Raw genomic sequence first — 22,714 nt, 5'->3', positions numbered from 1 at the left:
CTTCTCCCTCTGACCCTCCTCCCTCTCATGCTCTCTGTCTCTCATTCTCTCTCTCGCAAATAAATAAAATCTTAAAAAAAAAAACAAACAAAAACAAATGAACTAAGGTCACAGAGCAACCAAGACATGGTCCCGCAGACCCTGAGGATAGGCCTATTTCATTTTTTCTCAGTCATGTTCCTGACCTGAACCTAAATTCCTCAGTTTCCCAGACATGATAATGCAAGTCGTGAGACTGGGTCTGAGTCATTTTGTCTAGAATTATCTGCAAATAAAACTTCATCAGGAATTCAAAGAAAGGTACGTGGCCCATCTCCTGCCCCATCACATTTTTTTACCTGTCTTATCTCCCAACAGATAAGGTGTTTCTGGATGGTTCTTTCTAAAACTGGGTAAGGCAAGGAAGTGAAACTCAAACCCAGCCTTCTAGGTGAGGGCTTCTGGGCAGTATTTCTGCAGGCTTAAGACCGTGGACACTGAGTCAGACAGAAGAGAATGTGGTTCCACAGAATGCACCAGCTGTGTGACTGTGGGTGTGAACCAGCCTCTCTGAGATTATCTTATCTGCAAAGCGCAGATAACAATAGCCCCCCTCACAGTGTGGTTGTGAGGTTTAAGTCAGTGAATGTGTGTAAAGTACCCAGAGTAAGTCAGATGCCTATCCCACCACGCTCGGGTCTCATTCCTCCAAGTCTTGGTCCAGAGCATGAGGGGTGCCTCCTCCCCTACTCTCTTGCTGCCAGTTTGAGGCAGAACCGCAATGCTGAAGCCAGGGAAGAAGTGAGCAGCAGAAGGAGCATGGCCCGGCTCCCACTGACCCCCCCACCACCTAAGAGGCGCCGTGATGGGCAGTGGCTGAGCCCTTCTATCAACCACGCAGGACGCTTTTCCTGGGCTCAGCTACGGTCTAGGCTGTAGAGCAGAATTTCTCAGAAGTCTTCGGCCCCAAATCCCATTTCTAAATGGCCTCTGCTCTAGAGCCGACCCCCACAGATTTTGTCAGCAAGGTCTTGAGGGGAAGGCGGGGGCTGGGCTCCCAGGCCCAGTGGTCACATGCCTGCCTCCAAAGCCAGGAAATAAGGTGCCTGGGTGAAGCCACATTCCAAAGCTACTGTACACAGTTCCACACCAGCACGACAGCCGAAGGAGGAGGTAGGTGAGCGGGCCAAGAGTGCCCATTGTTCTTTGTCCTCGGCCAAGGGGAAGGGGAGACACCTGGCTGTAGCATTTCACTGGGACACCAGCCTAGTCCTGGTGACAAGAGCCCTGGTGTGTGTGCTTAGTTTTGGCACCATCTATCAGTGTCTGTTCCAGTCTTTGTAACAGTGGTTCTCAAAGTGTGGTCCAGGGACTCCTGGGGGTGGGCTTCATGAAGTCAGAACTATTTTCGTAAGAATACTAAAATGTTATTTATTCTTTTCACTCTTAATCTCTCAACCGGTGTACAGAGGAGTTTTTCAGAGTTTTTACATGATTCTCTGATGTCATCAGTGTTCTGATGATGGAATGTGTTTATTTTCTCATGTTTTCAAAATTTCTCAGCTTCAGTTTCTAATATGTAAATATCAGTGAAGGGAACCTATATACACGAAAACTCATGAGGATCAGCAATAACTTTTAAGAACATAACATCCAGGTCCCGGGTACAAACAAGTGGACAATGAAAAGAAAGTCTCCCCGGGGCACCTGGGTGGCTCAGTTGGTTAAGCGACTGCCTTCGGCTCAGGTCATGATCCTGGAGTCCCGGGATGGAGTCCCGCATCGGGCTCCCTGCTCAGCAAGGAGTCTGCTTCTCCCTCTGACCTTCCTCCCTCTCATGCTCTCTGTCTCTCATTCTCTCTCGCAAATAAATAAAAAATTAAAAAAAAAAAAAAAGAAAGAAAGTCTCCCCTTTCTACCCTGTTCCCCAGACCCCATGGTCCTCTCCCCAGAGGCTGGCACGTCATCCCCTTCCTGTGATCTCTTCCCCAGGTGGTCAAAGCATATACAAATACATGTGTGTCCCTGTGATCACCACGCTAACAGCATATGGCGCTGTACACGCGCTCTCATCTGTCTGGGGATGACTTCCCATCTGTGCAGGTCTATACTGCAATCGACTCAACCAGGCCCTCGTTGAAGGACACCTGGCTTGTCCCTTCCCTCTTCTGCAACTTACAACGTTGCGATGAATGGGCCGAAGCAAATGTCCTCTCACCTACAGGGCAGTCTCCATCTACATCCCGCACGGCAACATTTATTTAGCCAACCTGCTATTGAAAATCATTTAGGTGATTTTATGTCACACACAGGGCTGTAACGAACATCCTTTTATATACATCTGTTAGCATAATGTCTTACAAAGAAATTCCTAGGTCAAAATGTATTTGAATTTTAAATTTTCATCGATAGTGTCAATTTTCCCGCCAAAGAAGTTGCACCAACTGACCTGTCTCCCAACTGTGTCTGAGCGCCTCTTTCCCTGCTGCCTCCCCTACGCTGTTTATTATAAAAAATTTCTGATCTGTGACAATCTAATAGGTAAAAAATATTATCTTGCTGTTATTTTAGTTAGCATTTAATTATTCATGTGCTCAGCCATTTTTCTTTATTTATAAATCATTTGGATTTCTTTTGTCTGCTTCTAGCTGTCCTTTGCTCTTTTTTTTCTATAGAGTTGCAGATCCTTTTCTTACTGAATGGTAAAACTTTAAAAAGACATTCAGTGGGGCGCCTGGGTGGCTCAGTTGGTTAAGCGTCTGCCTTCGGCTCAGGTCATGATCCCAGGGTCCTGGGATCGAGCCCCGCATCGGGCTCCCTGCTCGGCGGGAGGCCTGCTCCTCCCTCTCCCACTCCCCCTGCTTGTATTCCCTCTCTCACTATGTCTCTATCTGTCAAATAAATAAATAAAATCTTTAAAAAAAAAAAGACATTCAGTAAATTAGCTCTTTGCCTCTGACATATATATCTCAAATATTTTTCTAAGCCTTATTTGTATTTTAAATTTCTTTATGTAATTCTTTGCTCTGCAGAAATTTAAATTATTTATGTAGTCAAACTTACTAGGCTTTCCTTTTATGGCTTCCAGGTTTTGTGTCTCAGCCTCGGAAATTCTGGCCCCGTGTAAGATTATTAAATTTTAAAATTCTTTCGTATTTAAAAAAAAAATTATTTCGTGTTTATTTCCAACACTCTTACAATTTCACTTTCTCACACCTAAGTTTGTGATCCATCTGGAATGTATTTTGGTATAAGGCATAAGAAAGCAGCAATGCGCTTCTTTTTAACGGAATGGTTAGTTATTCAACCCGAGACCATTTATTGAATAAGCCATCTCTCCCTACTGACTTGAAGCAAGTTTTGATAGGAGCTGCTATAGTTCCCAAACAGCATCAATGGGGGTGCCTAGAACTTGAGAAGTAGCACCTGCTGCAGCAGGGGACATGGCTCTGGACGGGAAGCCGCCCTCCTAGGCAGGGCATGTTCATGGTTAGCACTCTGTCTTCTGAAGGAGTGATGTCTCTGGGTACCCAGTGCCCTCCTTACCACCGGCCGAAGGTGGCTCCAGGCACTCTATGGCAGCCAGAAATCAAACTCTTTATGAAAACATCATTTCAAAAATGAGCACAGTGAATGATGTAGAAATAGCAATATATACAACCTCATTGACAATTTTGAAACAAAAACTTGGAATTTAGGAGGGTCGGAAGCAGAAGGGCAGCTGGATATACTCAAAGGTGCCCTGGGTAGAGAGCTAGAGACCTGACCTCTCGTTCCAGCTGTGGGGCGGTTGACAAGTCTTCTCCCCTCCTCTGTGCCTTCCTCTTTCTCATTTATAAAATATGGAGATTATGCTAGAAAAACCTGAGTTTCCTTCAACAGTAGCACTTAAGATTGCAGAACTCCCTTGGAGCATCTTTCCAAGGTTTTTTCTTTTTTCTTTTTAAGTAACCTCTACACCCAACGTGGGGCTTGAACTCACAACCCCAAGATCAAGAGTCACACGCTCCATGAAGTGAGCCAGCCAGGCACTCCCCCCAGCCCCAAGGTTTTTTCTTGATGAGATTCCCCTGAGCCCACATGCATGCACAAGGATTCCTTGACTTCACCCTGGAGGCCACAGATCACAACTCTAGGATGAAGTTTCTCCTTTGTGTTGTTATTATCCAAAAGCCTTTTCAAAAATTTCTCATGAAATGAGCAGTCTTCCACCTTCCTGGCGGGAAAGAAACAATAAATTAGGGCGACCACTCCAACCTTACCAACCTTCTCTTTTTAGCCAAAAGGCTAGACCCAAGAGACTCAAACATGCATGGTCCTGGGAGATCATTTGACCCTTGGGAAAAAGGAAATACTAGGTCCGTCTTAGCAAGGAAAAGAGGCCACTTCTGGAGGACATTCGATGCAGGCTGCGTGACCCAGCAAGGTTTCAGAATGTAGAAAAATCAGGTTACAGTTGTTTCTATCCTGAAGCAACCCAATCAGGAAGTTCTCAAAGCAATCATTTCACAAGAAGTTTTGGACATTTAGAGTGTGGGAAAGATCACTGCTTTTTTTTTTTTTTTAATAATTAGGATTGTTTTCTAGATGTCCAGAAATACACATTTAGCACACAAGGCAGGCTGAAATCAGAAGCCTAGAGCTTTTCTTTCACAAGCCTCGCTAAGAGTTTATTTTAACAGTGGGCTGCACAGATAGATGCGATTGCAGAGGAGGGGTGGACAGTGTGAAATGCTATGAATTTTGATGTGTGTGAGCTTCAGAGCAAGTGAAGATTCTCTTCAGACATATTCTTTAAGACTTCACATTTTTTTTATTGAGGTATAATCAATATACAACCTTAGTAGGACTTTACATTCTTAGATAGGATAGAGAAGTAAAAGAAAACAAAATGAAAAGAATCAAGGTACGCCTACAGGCCTTGGTATTAATAACCTGAGGGCGTATTCTGGTTGCCCAAGAAGCTTCCGGTTTCCATGTTTGTGGACATAACAATTCAGCACTCAAAGGCTTAGTTGCTATTCACTCACACTGCACAGAAGAAAAGGCCTGGAAGAATTCATTTCAAAGGGCAGCAATGTTTCCCTGCAGGGAGGAGATGGGGTGAGGGGAGACCATGGTGAATGGAAACTTTCACTTTTTACGTTACTTTCAGGTGCCTTCTTTTTTATAACAGATATTTATTCCCTGTAATATTTCAAAAAAACACTGTTAAAGAGCTCACTGAGGGGCGCCTGGGTGGTTCAGTCGTTAAGCGCCTGCCTTCGGCTCAGGTCATGATCCCAGGGTCCTGGGATCGAGCCCCGCATCGGGGTCCCTGCTCCGCAGGAAGCCTGCTTCTCCCTCTCCCACTCCCCCTGCTTGTGTTCCCTCTCTCGCTGTGTCTGTCTCTGTCAAATAAATAAAAAAAATCTTTAAAATCTAAAAAATCTAAAAAAAAAAAAATACTCACTGAGTCATGTGCCTCCGCGAAGCAAACAGGTGCAGGGACACAGCACTGGTGAGAAGGGTTTGGCCAGTTAGCTAAGCTTCTGGTGTCTGCTGAAGCCACCCCTCTTCTCCCCTCTTCCACACAGATCATTCGTGAATGGAGCTCCTTTGCCCACCCGCCCTTGGGGCTGAAGTGGGAGTGGGAGGCCAGAAGGGCGAATGTGGAGAGTGGGCCTTCTGGGGCTGAGAGGGCCAACCAGGTCAGCGAGGTCATTGCTGGAGACCCCGCACTTTGCTGGGATTCTCCACCTCTGTCTTAGACCAGACTCTGCAAGGTGAAGCACTTTCGAGGCAGAAAACCATACCTTGTAGAACGAGGCGGGTCCTGAGCACCCCGACCTGCCAGCTGGGCCCTGGGAGCTGGCTCTGGGCCAGTGAGAAGCCACGGGGCTGGGAGGAGAGCCGGACCGACAGGAGGGCTGCCCCCGCCAGGAGCCCCGAGAAACTCAGGGCGCAGCAGATCTCTGGCTAAGAAAGAGAAGTAATGAAGCTTTGCCAAGGGCCCTTGCACAGAGCGACTCAAGGTGAAGAGAACCAGACAAATCTAACTCCAGTGACTGGGAGACTGAGCAGTATTCGCAAGAGCGCTGCTGCTCGGCTAATGGGTGTTGAGGTTGGTTTGTTTTGTTTCTCAGTTCATTAAAACTCTTTTCAAAACTCTGGGTTAAAGTGCTCTCTTCACGCAATTTTTCACTTCCTGGGGGGATGGGGGGTGGTAGAAGGGAGTGGGATTTATGTGCTTTAAGTCCTATAGGAATAACCAGTGCCTTTCTCCCCTCCCCCCAAATAAAAGTGACATCCTCTTTGGACGTTTTGAGGGCGTACATTTTGCACATACACACACACACACAGAATCCTCTGAGGTAGACTTTCCAGCGTTTTCTGCTGCCTGCCCAAGTCCGTCTCCGAGTCCTTCTTCTGCTTCCACCAGCTTCAGCCTCAAATCTCCTATTCAAATCCCGAGCCTGGATATTTTAGATAGCGCTGGAATTTGATACCCAACCCCTCAGTGTCATTTTGAAACTGAATCTGAAGTCACAACACTTCTACTTCAACAATTGGCTCTGAAACAAAGACCCTGGAGCAGTGAGCACGTGGCTGTTGACCTCATCAGTGCCATCAGATTGATGACCATCCTTCTACATGGGTTTAGGTGGCCTGTGGATCTTTAGATGGTCTCTGATATAGATTCATGGCGTCCTTCCATAACATACCCACCTCTGACTTCTGCTGCTTACAGGAGAAAAGCAAAAGTCGAACTCATATTTTATGCCCCGAATCACCCCTGTGGAACTCGGATGAGTCTGCAGGATCCTGAGAACCAATGGCCAGACCAGACAGACTACCACACCCTAGGGATGATGGGAAGGACTTAACCTGGGGGAAAGACCGAATAGTTGCTGCTCAGACCTATCCCATTCTGCCAAGTTCCTGGTCCCCCATGTCTGCTTGTCTCAATCGGCCACACCCCATATGAGCAACAATTTAACCATAAGCAGACTTGAAAATTAATTTAAAAACATCAGAATCAGCAACAGCTTTAGTTCCCTGAACTAGCATCATTGTACATCTTATCCTGGACAAATAGATGATAAAGATTTACTTACTTATTTACTTACTTACTTATCTATTTATTGCAACTCTCAGGAAAGTTGAGTTGATTAAAAAATAAAAGTTACCAGATGGTAGAGATCTTAGATCTGTGCTTTGAGGCTGAGGTAATAAGCCTTTTGAACAAACTGCAAAATAAAAGACAAGGGGAAAATTCAAGGGGACTTTTGCGCAGATTCTTTCTTATCATTTCATGATATGGTTTTCACATCAGATATTTAACAGCCCTTCAATCTGATTACGGTACAATTAGTCCCAGTTCCAAACCTGATTAGCCACCCTGGTCTTGTTTCTTACAAAGATTAATTTTAGATTTTTCTCAATTAGGATGAAATGTCAACCAAAATGTAGTACATGAAAAGTGTTATTAACATTATCATAATAACAACTTATGCTCTCTACACTCTAAAGCATAGAACACATTTGCCTACAATGAGTGGTGGAAACCCTTCTCATCCCAACTTTAAAGAAAAGCACAAGATGCTGGAAGTGAATATGAATGAAATATTCTGCTGAGAGCTTTTTGCAAATGCTGCCCTAATTCATGCAAAATCAAATTTATCTCCGTTGGATGAAGTTTAACTGGTTCAGGCCCACACAGTTGACAACGATGATATATTAAACGCCTGTAAGAAATGATAACTTTGGAAACATCCATTGGATTCCACGCTCTTCTATTTGCACAGCCAAATGCCCTTTATGAATTAACAATGAGATTTGACAGAACTGATTTTCCTTGGGAATTCTATGAGATAGTCTATTTTTAACCAGAAGCTTAAAAAATGTGATAAAATCACTACTTTACAGTAAGTCTGCATAAGACCTCAGGAAAAGTTCTCATCAAGGGAACCAATGAAATCATAAAGACGAGGAGCAGATCAAGGAAATCATGGCTAAACTCCTTGATGGACAGTAGTTGCTGTTATTGATCTTTGCCATGCAAGTCTGTGCCTGTATGATGGCTTCAGAAAAGAAATGAGAAACACAGCTTCTACATGATGAGCCAGAGACTAGAGAAAGTCCCCAGTCACTGGCACTGAAGCTAACCTTAGCATTTATATTCTGAGCCAGTTCTAGGAATGAAATCTCAAAAGCAAAACCTGCAGTTTTATCTGATGGAAAAATGAATTAAAAACATCTTCAATTTACATTTTGGAAAATGAAGAAAAGCATCAAGAAAAAGATTAAAACCATGCTTTATCCAACAACCCAGGAGCCTAGAAGTAATAACTGCTCATATTTCTAATATTTCAGGTGTTTAACCAATATTTTTGAGAAAGAGAACTAGAACTGCACATGTACATGTGTGTAATCTTCTTTAAACAATATTAGGATCTACCAGATACAAATGTCCAATTAAAGGGCTATCCCTACAAGGCCTGCTGGATGAGGCTGTTCCTTCTCTCTAACACCGATGGATGCCAGCAACCGTCATAATGGTGCAGGTGTAAAAATGGCCTCTACTTTTCTCTCTTCATAGCACAAAGGCTGATAAGATGAAGTGATTGCAAGAGTTCATGTCCAGAGGTAGAAATTCAAGGTGCATGGAGCCCATCATCTCACAATAGAGAATCATCAGGTTTGCTCTGTTCAATTAAGCAAATCCTACCTTTAAAAAAGAATGACAAGCTCTAGCCCTAGGGGGATGTCAAATGTTCAGGAACCTCTGCAGCCAATGCAGGAGGAAATGACCACACTGAGGAAAGCCTTCCTGTCTCTACTGTGAGTTTCAGGGCCATGAATGGGAGAGAAAGGAGAACCAGACTGAGCACTGCTCACCAGGCACTGAGCCAGCCACGCTTTCAATATTCCCTGTAGCCCTGCAACAACATAAGTATTTATTTTGCTGTTGATGAAACTGAGGTTCAGAGCCCAAAGTCACCAGCTAACAAGTGGCAGAGCCACAATTTAAATCCAGATCTGTCCATCCCTGACCCTCCCCAGCACTCAAAGTTCTGCATCATCAGAACTGGGATCCTTCTGTCCCCTCAGTTACACACAGGATGAAAAGGTCACTCCAAGTGCCTGCAGAGCCTCAGAATCCAACATCTCATCCATCCATTCATTCAATATCCACTAAGCACCTACTATGTGCCAGGCACTATTCTAGATGCTGGTGATGTAATAGTGAACAAAAACAGAGAGCTTGCATTCAAGATAAAGAATAAAGAAATTACAAGTGTGTGTGTATCTCTCTGTGTGTGTTTGGATGAATGGGAAGAAAAAGAAAGGAAGGAAGGAAGGAAGGAAGGAAGGAAGGAAGGAAGGAAGGAAGAAAGAAAGAAAGAAAGAAAGAAAGAAAGAAAGAAAGAAAGAAAGAAAGAAAGAAAGAAGGAAGGAAGGAAGGAAGGAAGGAAGGAAGGAAGGAAGGAAGGAAGAACGAACACGTCAGGTACTGATAACAAAGAGTAAGCGAATAAGCGTAAGGGGACAGAGAGTGGCAGGGGTGATGGTGTACATCCGTTTTCTGTGGCTGCCATAACAAGTTATCGTTAACTTGATGGCTTAAAATAACAGAAACTTATTCTCTCCGTCTGGAGGTAAGAGTCCAAAGTCAACATGATCAGTAGGGCCTCCCTTCCTCCAGCAACTGTCAGGGACATTCCCTTGCTTGCCTCTTCAGCTCCTGGTGGCTGCCAGCATCCTGTGGGGCTGCATCACACCAACCTCTGCCTACGTCTGCACGTGGCCTCCTCTCCTGTCCGTCCCGACTCGCCCTCTGACTTTCTCTCATAAGGACACTTGTCATTAGATTTAGGGCCCACCCCAAATGATCCAGGATGATAGCCTCCTTTCAAAATCCTTCATTACATCGGCAAGGAACCATTTTCCAAATAAGGTCACATTCACAGGTTCTGGGGCTTGGAATGGAGACACATCCTTTCGAGAGGCCACGATTCAACTACTGTGGGTTGCTGTTACTGTTTCTCATGCTGTGGTCAGGAAAGTCGAGCCGTCCCTACTGAAAGGACATGGGAGCCGAGACCCGAATACAGTGAGGAGCACATGGAGAGACCTACGCAAGTGACCAGAGGGAGGAACAAGTCCAGGGGCCCTGAGGTGAGAGTGTGCTCAGCATGTCTGAGTCACAGCGCAGAGGCTCGTGTGGTTAGAACGGCTCGAACCTGGGGAGACTGACGTAAGAAATAAATTGTGGTGAACGTCCTTTGGCCCCGCATGATGGCATAACATCTGATGGTTATAAGCTGTTTCCATCGTGTGGCCCGCTAGAGGCCAACAAATCTAACACTTGGTGACAGGACACATAGAAGGACGACACGCTGCCAAGTGTCTCCAAATATTTCAAGAACTCTGGCAGAGTAAACTTTATTATCAAAAGGCTCATTCCAGCCTACCAACCACATCCCAGCTATTTTATAAATTGACACGTCTGAAAGAATTTCCCTGACCCCATCCCTGTCTGGGCTAGATAACCTCCTTTTGTGTTTCCCTGGAACATTCTGCACGGTTGTCCCGCATTCATCGTGATGTGCTGTGATGGGTCACCACCCACCCCATCAGGCTGGGTATCGCCCAGTCCTCTCCACACTTCTTGAGGGCAGAAAACAATTCATCTCCATATTGCCTACACCTACACGGTGTCTGGCCTGCAACTGGCAAACAATTAATACAGGTCAAAGGACTGGTTGAATGAGCCAAGAGTGAAGATCTCATTTCTCCATTCTTGGAATGCCCCTAATCACAACTCCAAAGAAACTTTTAGCCCTGGAGGGTTTATGTTAACATGGGAGTAAATGGAATTAAGAACACATTTATCTTCAAACCTAGAGATTAGTAAAATAAGAGACAGAGCTTCGCTTCCTATTATCACAGTTAGGGCATTAGGAGGCAGGAGACCTTGGTTCTGGTTCCATCTTCGCCATAAATAGCTCTGTGACCTCAGGCAAATGACTTCACTTCTCTGGGCTCTGGGGCTTCCCCAGAAAGAAGAGGAGGCTGGACCTGATGGAAGAGAAGGCCCTTTCTCCCTCTAAGAGCTCCAGGCTTCACAGTGAAGTCCTTAAAGGTATATCAGCATTATAATTACTCGTTTAAATTCCAAACTCACTCTTGTCAGTCTTCTCAGCCAGTTGTTGCCAACAATCCAGGCCCTTTCCGGACAACCCAGCCGCGTCTGAGAACTTCTTTCTCTGTGATTCTCACTGCTTTGTCCTCTCATTTGGTTCTACTAAAGCCTATTTCTCAAACTTTTCTGCTGAAATACCCCCAAAAGCAGAAGAGAGTAAATGACTTACTATTACAAGGAAGCCTGGGAGCAGTTCTAGGGCCTGCTTTCCAGAGGCTAAGAAATTATTTAAATTTTTTTTAATTTTTAATTTTTTTTTTTTAGAAATTTATTTTTAGGGGCGCCTGCATGGCTCAGTTGGTTAAGCATCTGACTTCGGCTCAGGTCATGATCTCAGGGTCCTGGGATCAAGCCCCATGTCGCAGCATCGGGCTCCCTGCTCAGCGGGAAGTCTGCTTCTCCCTCTCCCTCTGCCCCTTCCTACTGCTCATTCTCTCGCGCTCTCCAATAAATAAATAAATAAAAATATTTAATAAAAAAAAATTGGGGGCTCCTGGGTGGCTCAGTCAGTTAAGCGTCTGCCTTCGGCACAGGTCATGATCCCGGGGTTCTGGGATCGAGCCCCACATCAGGCTCCCTGCTCGGCGGGGAGCCTGCTTCTCCCTCTCCCACTCCCTCTGCTTGTGTTCCTTCTCTTGCTTTGTCTCTCTGTGTCAAATAAATAAATAAAATCTTTAAAAATAAAAAAATTTATTTTTAAAATCTGTGTGGAATATCTAAAATTCATACGAATTTTGTCCTCTACAATGTATCTGCTTGCCTAAAAAAATAATGTATTTTTTTCCCCGACACCTTTGAGGGAAATCACTGCTCAGTGTTTATCCTGGGTCGGAGGTTCTAGGTGGCCCAGCACCCTGGAGCCCTGAGAAAGGCATTCCCTGGTGTGAGGAGTGAACTGGAATGATGTCTTCCCTGACAGAAATTATGCCGGAGAAGCATCTACAGGCAGGAAAAGCTGGTAGGGTGAACAAGCCCTGATTTGTCCTCTCTTCCCTTGCCTTCCCCCCGACCCAGTCCCCCCATTCCTTATTGCTCTGGTAAGCTGAAACCGGGTGGGTCTTGGGCAAAGCTTGACTGAACATTAGAGAGAGCAAAGGACAATAAACAGAGAACAAGAAGTTCAGACTGGCTTGGGAAGTGCTGGGCCCACATGCCCACAGCCGGCTCCTTCCCAGGCCTTGGTCTGGTCCATTCTCAGCAGTGATCCACGGTCAGCTTCAATCAGATCTCCTCCTCACTTGTGTCTTCCCATCTTCCAGATGGAAGCCAACCCATGAGCATCCAAGCTGGTCCAGCCTTGCAGCCTGGAGGCTGCTGCTTCCCAGTCGCTCCTTGTTTCCCGGCTCCAGGCTCAGGCAGGCCCTGGGCAAAACTGCGTGCAACCCATCTGAGCTCCCTTGCAGGGACCTCATCTCCTGGTTCTGCCCCGGCCCTCGCCCAAAGCCTGTGCACAGGACGGATCCCGAAGCCGGTTCATGCGGGGGTGGAAATGATCGGCAGCCTCAGGTTGAACCTCTCTTCTAAGCAGGGATCAACCCGCCAGGCCGCAGCAGTGAATCTGAAAGCCCTGCGGAAAGGTGCCCCCCTGAGGAACACACCGGCCCACCAAGCCCCAACCTTCACCTGCTGCGCCATGACCTTCACAGTCTATCTGCCACACCAGCCTACCTGCGGAGGGGCCACCTTCTGCTCTGCAAAAAGGCACCTTATAGGGTGGGATGACCCTTCCCTTATGGACTTTCAAGAATTGGGGAGCTTCTAGAAAAAGACACCTCCTGTGGACACACGCAATCTCCCACCGTAAAGATTCCCTCCCTCTTGCTGCAGAAAGCAGCCCTTTGGGCAGGCCGGAGTGCTGCCCCACTCTCTCCTGCAGGCCCAGGCCTTTGTGCAGAGAGAATAATGGAGGCATGGGGGTGGGGGAGCATCAGGGAGCTTCCCCATTAGCTCTGAAATCCTCCCTCAGGGCCAGGTGTCTTGTCTGGTCACCTACAGCAGACCATGTTCTAGGCAATCCTGGACCAACATTTGGACGACCCTTGGGTTTCCCCTCATTGTTACGAAACCCCCCACCTCAGAAATGAAGTCTCTTTTTGCCCAGTTGTTTTTAGTCCTGCCCTAAAGCAAGCTTGCTTTTAGTTCTTTCACTTCTCACAATGTTGGCAGAAAATGCTTTTCTCGTTTACCTCTTATCTGAAGACTTTTGTCCTCTCACTGTTCCCCTTACATTCTTTTCTTCCTAGGAACTTCTTATCTCTTGCCATCCCCCAATGCCTCCTCCAAGGGAAGAAAGCCAGCTTTCACCTTTGAGCATTTTACCAAAGAGTCTCAGGGTCACAGATGTGCCTCCTTGGGGAGGCGCTCACTCCTTTGGGTGTGGAGGCCTCAGGCTGTCCCCTGGGCAAAGGTGACAGGTTCCTGGAGAAAGCCTTGAGGCCCTAGAAAGTCTTTCTAGACAGTTCCCCCCACTGTTGCCATAGATATCAGAAATAGTTTCTTCAGCATTGATCTGCATAAGACTTTGTCAAATGCTATTTAGAATTACAAATGAAGAAGAGTGTTTCCCTGTACCTTACCAAACACACATGTTAAAAATGGCAAAGAGTTGAGATAATTTAGAAATTTTTGTGACAATTTTGCCAACAATTTATGACTATAATTTATTACTACCGATTGCGGAGAAAAGGTCTAGAATACACCACTGTGGCATAAAAATTATTTTGAGCAGAAGACATTTGAGTTCTTGAAATCTCTTATCTGCCTAAAAGCAGAGCCTCCTCAAAGAATTCAAAGAACAGCAGTTATCATAAATCCACTCCTTGGGACAGCTAGAGGTGAGAAGTCTCCACACCACACCTAGACAGACATTGTCACAAAGCTGTCTTATCTCATGTGAGCCTGAGGGCTCATTCATCTCTCCAGAAAGTCCTTTTGTTTTCCTTTAAGTGCCCTTCTCCCCCTCCTCTTCCCCATTAAGACAAGATATAAGTCCCAAATTTTAACCACCCTTTTGAGTCACATTTTTCGGTGAAAGCCTGTACAGATATTAATACAAATGCATGATTCAATTTTGTCTTGTCTCTTGCTAACTGTGTCAGTTTCATTCACAGGCCTCTAAGAACAAACCTAAGAGTTTAGAGGGAAAGTTTTTTTCTTTTCTGGCAAGGGTCTAAGGTAGATTAAGAGGAGAGAAAATGCTAACACTTACGTACTCTAAGAATGTATAATACTCTGCAAAGCGCAAGCAAGTGGAAAGTTGAAAGATTGCTTGGTATCTTTATACAAATCATACAAATCAATGTTTTTACACTGCCCTTCAAGCTATTCCCAATGCGTTACATTTTACATAATACCCACATTAAGCTTGACTTCTTGATTAGAAAGCAGGACAAGAGGGCGCCTGGGTGGCTCAGTTGGTTAAAGCAACTGCCTTCGGCTCAGGTCATGATCCTGGAGTCCCGGGATCGAGTCCCACATCGGGCTCCCTGCTCAGCGAGGAGCCTGCTTCTCCCTCTGACCTTCCCCCCTCTCATGTACTCTCTCTCATTCTCGCTCTCTCAAATAAATAAATAAATAAATCTTTAAAAAAAAAAAAAAAAAGAAAGCAGGACAAGAGAAAAAGGGTGGATTAAGGGGTAAAGACTTGACACTGAAAATCCAGGATCTGAAAAGACTGTGCAGTATGCATTTGGAGGACGTGCAACTCTGTTACTGCCCACTGACAGATTACATCAAATTACTGTTTAATCTGCTAATACATATCATATTCCTTTTGATCATTAAATTATTTTAAGATTTAAACTAGTTGTTACTAAAAATGTACCAAATATTTAGACAAAAAGCAAAATGAATGGACTAAACATTTGGTTGAATCTCAACAATTTAGTAAATAGTAACTGGAAAACATAAGTGCCCAACTTTTACATAAAACATTCCTCCCTTTTCATAAAATTTAAGACAACTATAATAAAAAAAAAATACAATCCTTAGGAATCCATTTGTTGCAATAAAACTCTGTATGAAAGAAAGCAGGAGAATGATGAATTCAGGATGAAGGTGATCATGACTGGAGAGGTGGCCAGGGGATGGCATGGGTGTGAGGAAACCATATGGTTTGGGGCACCTGGGTGGCTCAGTTGGTTAAGCGACTGCCTTCTGCTCAGGTCATGATCCTGGAGTCCCAGGATTGAATCCCGCATTGGGCTCCCTGCTCAGCAGGGAGTCTGCTTCTCCCTCTACCCTCCCCCATCTCGTTCTCTCTCTCTCTCTCATTCTCTCTCTCTCAAATAAATAAAATCTTAAAAAAAAAAAAAGAAACCATATGGTTATATGGAAATCATTATAAAGATCTTAGCTTTTGTTCAGGATGGTGGCTTCTACAGACACTTATTGCAGTAGTTGACATGACTAAACCAAGGAAATAAAAAAAAGGGAAAAAAGAAATTGAAAAGTTCAGAAATGTATAAATATATAAAAATATATTAAATATATTTTATATATGTACATTAATATTTATATTAATATTAATATATTAAATATTTGTGTTTGTATTGATGTTGATATATTAAATATATTAAAATATATAATGTATATATTTATATAAAAATATATAAAACATATTGGGTCCCTAGTTTAATGCCCCTAAGGTGTCCATTATATCCATTGCTTATATATCCTTCCAAAATTTGTCATCTTAGTATTTGAAAGCATATTCTAATTCCCCATTTAGAAGCAACAAAGAGAGGTGCCTGGGTGGCTCAGTTGGTTAAATGTCTACCTTCGGCTCAGGTCCTGATCCCAGGGTCCTGGGATCGAGCCCCACGTCAGGCTTCCTGCTCAGCAGGGAAATTTGCTTCTCCCTCTTCTTCTGCCCCTCCCTGCCCCACTCCTTTTCTCTCTCTCTCTCTCTCAAATAAATAAAATCTTTTAAAAAAAAGAAGCAACAAAGAGCCAGCAAGTACACTCTCAGAGAAAACAAAGGAGGTTAAGAGTCAAGTTGCTGGTGTTTACAGTGATACAAGAAGAGCCTCTTGAGTAATTTGTACTAGAAACAGTAAAGTCTTTGAAAAGCAGAGTAAAGTCTTAAGCAAAAGGTCTGAAAACTATTAGTAATGGAAACCCACAGCTTCCTCCTAGCTCACCCCACACTGCTCTCCCCTCAGAGCCACTGAACAGACAAGTGTTGAAACCCTTTCTCTCTGCCATGAGCTCCTCAGCTTAGACCAGAGCAATCAGACAGGCTGGTGAGGGCAGAGGGCTCTGAACAAATACTCATCTACCTCTCCACCCTCTAGAAAACCACAGAAATCTCAAGGGCCCGAATCCAGCAGAAGAGAAACCGGAGTTTCTCGTAAGAGAAATGGGTATAAAAACCTGGTAAGTCTAGACCCTAAATGGGGAGAAGAATTTGTCAATTTCTTATTCACAATCTCTTCCTAGGACAAAGATCCCACTTCAATCTTCCCAGTGGAGACTGCAGCTCTCAATCTTCAAGCAAGCGACCCCCTTAGCTCCTCCAAAGAAAAGATGCCCCCACCTCTTCACCAAACAGTCCACATCCCCAATGTCACCCTAAGGAAGTTACAAATCTCACAACCCAACTTGACCTGTGTGTGCAGAAAATAGGCAGGAAATAGAGATGAAAGAGGAAATTACGTACCTTGCAGTTGCACTGAGGTACTTAGATCTCATTGCCTAATTTGGCTCTTGGAATTCCGCACCACCCCCACTGCCCCTCTCCACCAACTGAGTTGCCACCATTTCTTCAATGAGCAATTAGATTTAATTAAAATTTCACCTCACATTTGGACCAACCAGTAGTGTAGTGGTAAATGTTTAGCAGCCGGCTCTATGGGAAAAAAGAATCTGTAAGATTTGTCCATTTCCATGGTGTAAATACTCCCACTATGGCTGATTTCAAGCTACCGATATGATGTCACTGAATAGAGAGTCAGGAAATGATGTGCACAATCAGCTGCTTTGAGCAGGCTTCCTAATACCACTAACTGTAATACTTTCATTATAATTTATCATTATTTTGGTATGTAGCTCTACAATTGGCCAGTATTTTACAGCTATGTCTCAGTTTCTTCATTTTTATTTATTTATTTACTTACTTATTTACTTATTTATTTAAGCAGGCTCCACACCCAGTGTGGAGCCCAACACCAGACTTGAGCTCATGACCCTGGTGAGTCTTGGCTCAAGACTTGAGCCAAGATCAAGAGTCAGATGCTTGGGGCACCTGGGTGGCTCAGTCGTTAAGCATCTGCCTTTGGCTCAGGTCATGATCCCGGGGTCCTGGGATGGAGCCCCGCATTGGGCTCCCTGCTCCGAAGGAAGCCTGCTTCTCCCTCTCATACTCCCCCTGCTGTGTTCCCTTTCTAGCTGTCTCTCTCTCTGTGTCAAATAAATAAATAAAAAATCTTTAAAAAAAAAATCTTCCTCCTTCAACTATGAAGTTATTCTTCTTTCTTTATAGCCAATTTCTAGAAAGAGTGATATTGACTTCACCTCACACAGTTTCTCTATATCCACTTCCCTGACAAGCTCCAGCAGAAATCACCCAAGGATTCTGAAGTAGTTTTGAATATATATCCACAAATTCTTTGATACTTCTCCTCTAAAGAAGTGGAGTGTAATGTCCCTTCTCTTGGCCATGGTTTATACTTAGAGATGTGCTTCAGGTGAATAGAATATGGCACAAATGGTTGGTTATATCACTTCCAAGATTTGGTTATAAAAAGACCTCCGTTCTTGGATCATTTGCTATGGAGAAAACTACGCCTTGAGCAATCCCACAGGGAAGGACCTAAAGCCTCCAACCAACAGTCATGTGAGTGGCCATCTTGGAAGTTGACCCTCCAGTCCTAGTCAAACCTCCAGAGACTGCAACCCTGCCTGACAACTTGGCCTCAAATTCACAAGAGACTCTGAGCCAGAACCACCAAGCTAAGCTGCTTCTGGATTCCTGACCCTCAGAAACTGCAAAATAATAAATGTTTGCTGTTTTAAGCTGCTAAATTTGGGGGTGATTCATTATACAGTAATGTTAAGCTAATACAGCTTTCTAGAGGACAGACCCCATGGTTATGTTTTTATCCTTACTTGACTCAAATTCTACTATGTATAACGCCTCCTTTTCTTTTTTCATATTCCCTTTTGGAACCATGAAGCACTGTTCTTCTCCCTTATCTTCTGTGTAGTCCCAACTCTCATCATCCTTTCTTGGCCTCCTCCTCTCTGGGGTTCCCAGAGTTCCACTTTGATTCTTTTCTCATTCTACATGCACTGCCTCATCCACTCTCATGATTGTGATGAACAATTGTATTCTTTTTTTTTTTTAGAACAACTCAGCAAAATAAAATTCCGGTTTATTGTTGGATAACATTGTTTCCACACATACATCAAACAGGCCAAAATAAATAAATAACAACTTCATAGACAAAAAAGGAAAAAAAGGAACCTTTTATCTTTGGCCTTCTTAACCATCTCATACAAACCAACTACTTACAGTACAGCTAAGTACATACACAAAAAAAGTTACTGGAATGCTCGGAATAAAATTGTTTTTTTTGTTGTTTTTGCTTTTTTTACAAGGTTTTTTTTTTCTCCTTTGAGATTATAATGAACATGGTCACACCACAAGTAAAGTCAGAAGTAGGACAGAGAACGCTCCGAAGGCTGGTTTGGTCATCCGAGATCATTAAAATGGCTGACCCCTAACAATATGTACCAAAATATAAAATGTAAATAAAAAATACAAACAAATTTTCCTTTTTAAAGTACTTTTAAGAAAAAAAGCAGGCCTTGGAAGTTTGGGTTCCTTTTTCCTCCCCTGTTGCAGATTCACGTTGTGGTTTCGGTTGGGTGGCAGAGGGAGCGGGTGTCGTCCGCGGGTGGCGCTGCCTGCGCTCGGCAGGCGGGCGGGACTCTCTACTCGAAGGTGACCGCGTTTAGATTCTGAAATGGGAAGTGGAGGGTGAATAGGTCCCGGTGGCCTTTTTTGTGTGTTACGTTTATCTTTTCCTTTTTTGCTGTCTAGTCATCCTCATCAGTCTTCTGCTTCTTGGTGTCGACATCGTCATCCTCATCATCTTCAGCTGCCCGTTTGCCCGTAGCTGCCTCGGCCTCCTCACTTCATCTCCATCCTCTTCCTCACTGTCGCCTTCCTCCTCCTCCCCCTCTTTCTCCCCCACCTTCTCCCTCTTCTTCATCTACCTCCTTGTCGGCCTCCTGGTCCCCATTTTCCTCATTAGCGTTCCCATTAGCAGGCGCGTCTCTTCCAGTCTCTGCCTCCTGCACAACTTCCTTCTTCTCCTTTCAGTCCTTGGTGGTCATCTCGCAGCTGGTGTCCCCGGCCGCGTCTGACATGATGGGGCACGCCGGGGGATCCGATGCAGCGGATCAGTTCAAGGACTCCGGTGGGAAAGCTGCCGGAGTCCGCGGTGGCGGGGTGGTTGCAGCGAACGGGGAGCGGGACTCGGGAACAATGCCAAGATGGCTTTTCAGAGCAGCCAGTGGGCTGGACAACTGTATTCTTTTGAAGGCAGGTGACAACTTAAACTCTCAGAAGCAGATGAAGAATTGCCTCAAATAGCTGGAAAGGATACCGCCGGGATAGCTCATGGAATTCCTAGATCTGTAAGAATTTGGGCCCCAGGGACTAGAATCCAGGGCTCAACTCTATCAGGACATTTTATCTCTGACCACTTGTTTTATCTGCATGCTTTGGTTTCTCTTTCAGTGTTTCCTGCATTCTTTTCCTGCTACAGATAGACCATGCCTGCAAGCTGGAGTAGATGGCCCCATGATGTCCGTTCCACTGAGACCACAAGGAGTAGTGGAGAAGCCTCTCTAAAAGGAAAGGATAACGATCACATATAAATGTCACATGTCCACCACACTGGTAGGGCGGGATGACTCCATCACTGGCCTAATGCTACCTCCTAAACTCCAGACCTATACATCAACCGACTCCCAGACATCTCCAGTTGGATAGTCATTGGTCACTATATTAGTTCGCTAGGGCTACCGTAACAAAGTACCAAAACCAGGGTGTCTTAGAACAATAAGATGTATTGTCTCACAATACATCACTTCTGGAGGCCAGAAGTCCAAAATCAACGTACTGACAAAGCCGCGTTCCCTCTGAAGGTGTTGGGAAGAATCTGTTCCAGGTCTCTCTTCTAGCTTCTGGTAGTTCCCTGGCTTGTGGATGCATCACCCCAACCTCTGCCTTCATCTTCACATGATGTTCTTGTGCACATGTCTGTCTCTGTGTCCAAATGTCCCCTTTTTATAAGGACCCAGGCATATTGGATTAGGGCCCTCCCTAATGACCTCATCTTAACTTGATGCAAAGACCCTATTTCCAAAAAAAGTTCCCATTCTGATGTATTGGAGGTTATTCAATACATGAATTTCAGAGAAACACAACTGAACCCATAACAGACACTGTCAGAACTCCAATAGAAAATCCATTGTCTTTGGGGCGCCTGGGTGGCTCAGTTGTTTAAGCGACTGCCTTCGACTCAGGTCATGATCCTGGAGTCCCGGGATCGAGTCCCGCAACGGGCTCCCTGCTCAGCAGGGAGTCTGCTTCTCCCTCTGACCCTCCCCCTTCTCATGTGCTCTCTCTCATTCTCTCTCAAATAAATAAATAAAATCTTTAAAAAAGAAAAAAGAAAATCCATTGTCTTTGCCTGTTCTTCTCTCCCTCCCTGTTCCCAAAACCAGTTCCTTCCCCCATATACCTTGTCCTGGTTGTACACATTACCACATGCCCTGTCGTCTGAGCCAGAAATCTGTAGGCACTTTAGTCTTCTTTTTTCTTCTGTATTTAATCATTCATTAAGACCTGCCAGGGCTACACCTTAAATATCTCTGAAATAGACCCCCTCTTCTCCAATCCCAGGGACACTACTTTAGCTCAGCTTCTTAATATTTCATGTCTGGATGTTACAAACACCTCCTAAATGATCTCTTTACCTCCACTTTCAGTTCTCTATTCTGCCCACTCCCCCCTCCCCTCCCATCAATCCATCCCAAACCCAGAAACCTGCACGACCTGTCAAAAATATAAAAGTTTTTCATCACTTCAGAACTTTTTCAGTAAGGCCCAGTGATACAAGACAAATCACAAAGCTCTTAGTAAAGCCCACCAGGGCAATACTATGGTCCCTGCTTAGCCTCACCTCTGGCCATTCTTCTCTCTAACATTTACCCATAATGAGGTGCTTACCATTCTCCTAAGATTGAGCCTCTGTTCTCCCCACCATCTGCCTGTCAAACACCTCCTCATTCTTTAAGGCTCAGCTCAAGAACTTTCTCTGGGAAGCCTTCTGTCTCAGTCTGTTGGGGCTGCTGTAACAGAAATACCATAGACCGGGTGCCTTAAACACTAAACATTGATTTCTCAACAGTTCTGAAGGGTAGCAGTCCGAGATCAAGGAGCCAGCAGATCAGGTGTCTGGTGAGAACCTGCTTTCCAGATTATAGCTAGCTGCCTTCTCTCTGTTTGCTCGCATAAAAGACAAAGAGGGAACAAGTTCTTATACGGGCACCAATCCCATCTCGAGGGCTCCACCCTCATGGCCTAATTACTTCCCAAAAACCTATCTTCAAACAGCATCACACTGGGACTAGGGTTTCCACACATGAAGTTCCAGAGGCACACAAACACTCAGGCTGTATATAGCACCTTGTGTGCTTGTACCCTTGGCTGCCTTGCCCAGTCCCTCTCTGCGGCCACCTCTAGACCAAGCCTGGGCCTCCGCACTACCTCTTCCAAACAAAGCTGTCAGCAGCTGCACCTAACAGAACTCACCTCCACTAAGAGTACAAGGCCCCTACCCTGCCTCAGGGGAGCTTCTGCGTACCTGGAGGACACCAAGAGGTGTCAGAGTAATCACTCAGACCCTAAACCAACTCTTGGACACAGACAGGCGTTGTAATATTGTGATTTATAATAAGAAATGTATATTTGGTTTTTGTCCCCTGTTGTTTCGCACTCGGGCCCCTAACACCCTTGGAATTTCCGAAGTGATCAGAGTCATAAAGTGTCTTTTGTTATGTGAATGAGGTGACATTTGGACCACACCTTAAGGATGGGGGCTGCTGAGAACCAACCATGTGATTAGAGGGTTGGAACTTTCAGTCCCCACCCACCCCCCTTCCTTTCGAGGAAGGGGAGAAGGGCTGGAGGTTGAATCAATTGCCGGAGTCCGATGATTTAATCTACCATGCCTATGTACTGAAGCCTCCATAAAAACTCACATTATAGGGTTCAGAGAGCTTCTGGGCTAGTGAGCACACGGAGGTATGGGACAGTGGTGTGCCTGGAGAAGGGCATGGAGGCTCCCTGCGCCCTCCCCACATACCTTGCTCTGTGCGTCTCTTCCTTCTGGCTGTTCCTAAGTTGTATGCTTTTATAATAAACTGGCTATCTAGTAAGGAAAATGTTCCTCTGAGTTCTGTCAACCACTCTAGCAAATTAATCATACCCAAGGATGGGGGCCCAGGAGCCTCTGATCAAATTTTCAGTCA

At 44.8% G+C, this 22,714-nt stretch overlaps 1 pseudogene; it reads right to left on the bottom strand.

Annotated features, from left to right (window-relative positions):
- Window positions 1–19,177: 19,177 nt before the first annotated feature.
- Window positions 19,178–19,540, bottom strand: LOC110583593 (annotated as a pseudogene).
- Window positions 19,541–22,714: the final 3,174 nt, after the last annotated feature.

This window comes from Neomonachus schauinslandi, chromosome 8 (assembly GCF_002201575.2).
Source record: "Neomonachus schauinslandi chromosome 8, ASM220157v2, whole genome shotgun sequence".
Taxonomy (NCBI): Eukaryota; Metazoa; Chordata; class Mammalia; order Carnivora; family Phocidae; genus Neomonachus; species Neomonachus schauinslandi.
Note: the sequence above shows the minus strand (reverse complement) of the source record. Positions and strands in the feature narration are given on the sequence as shown.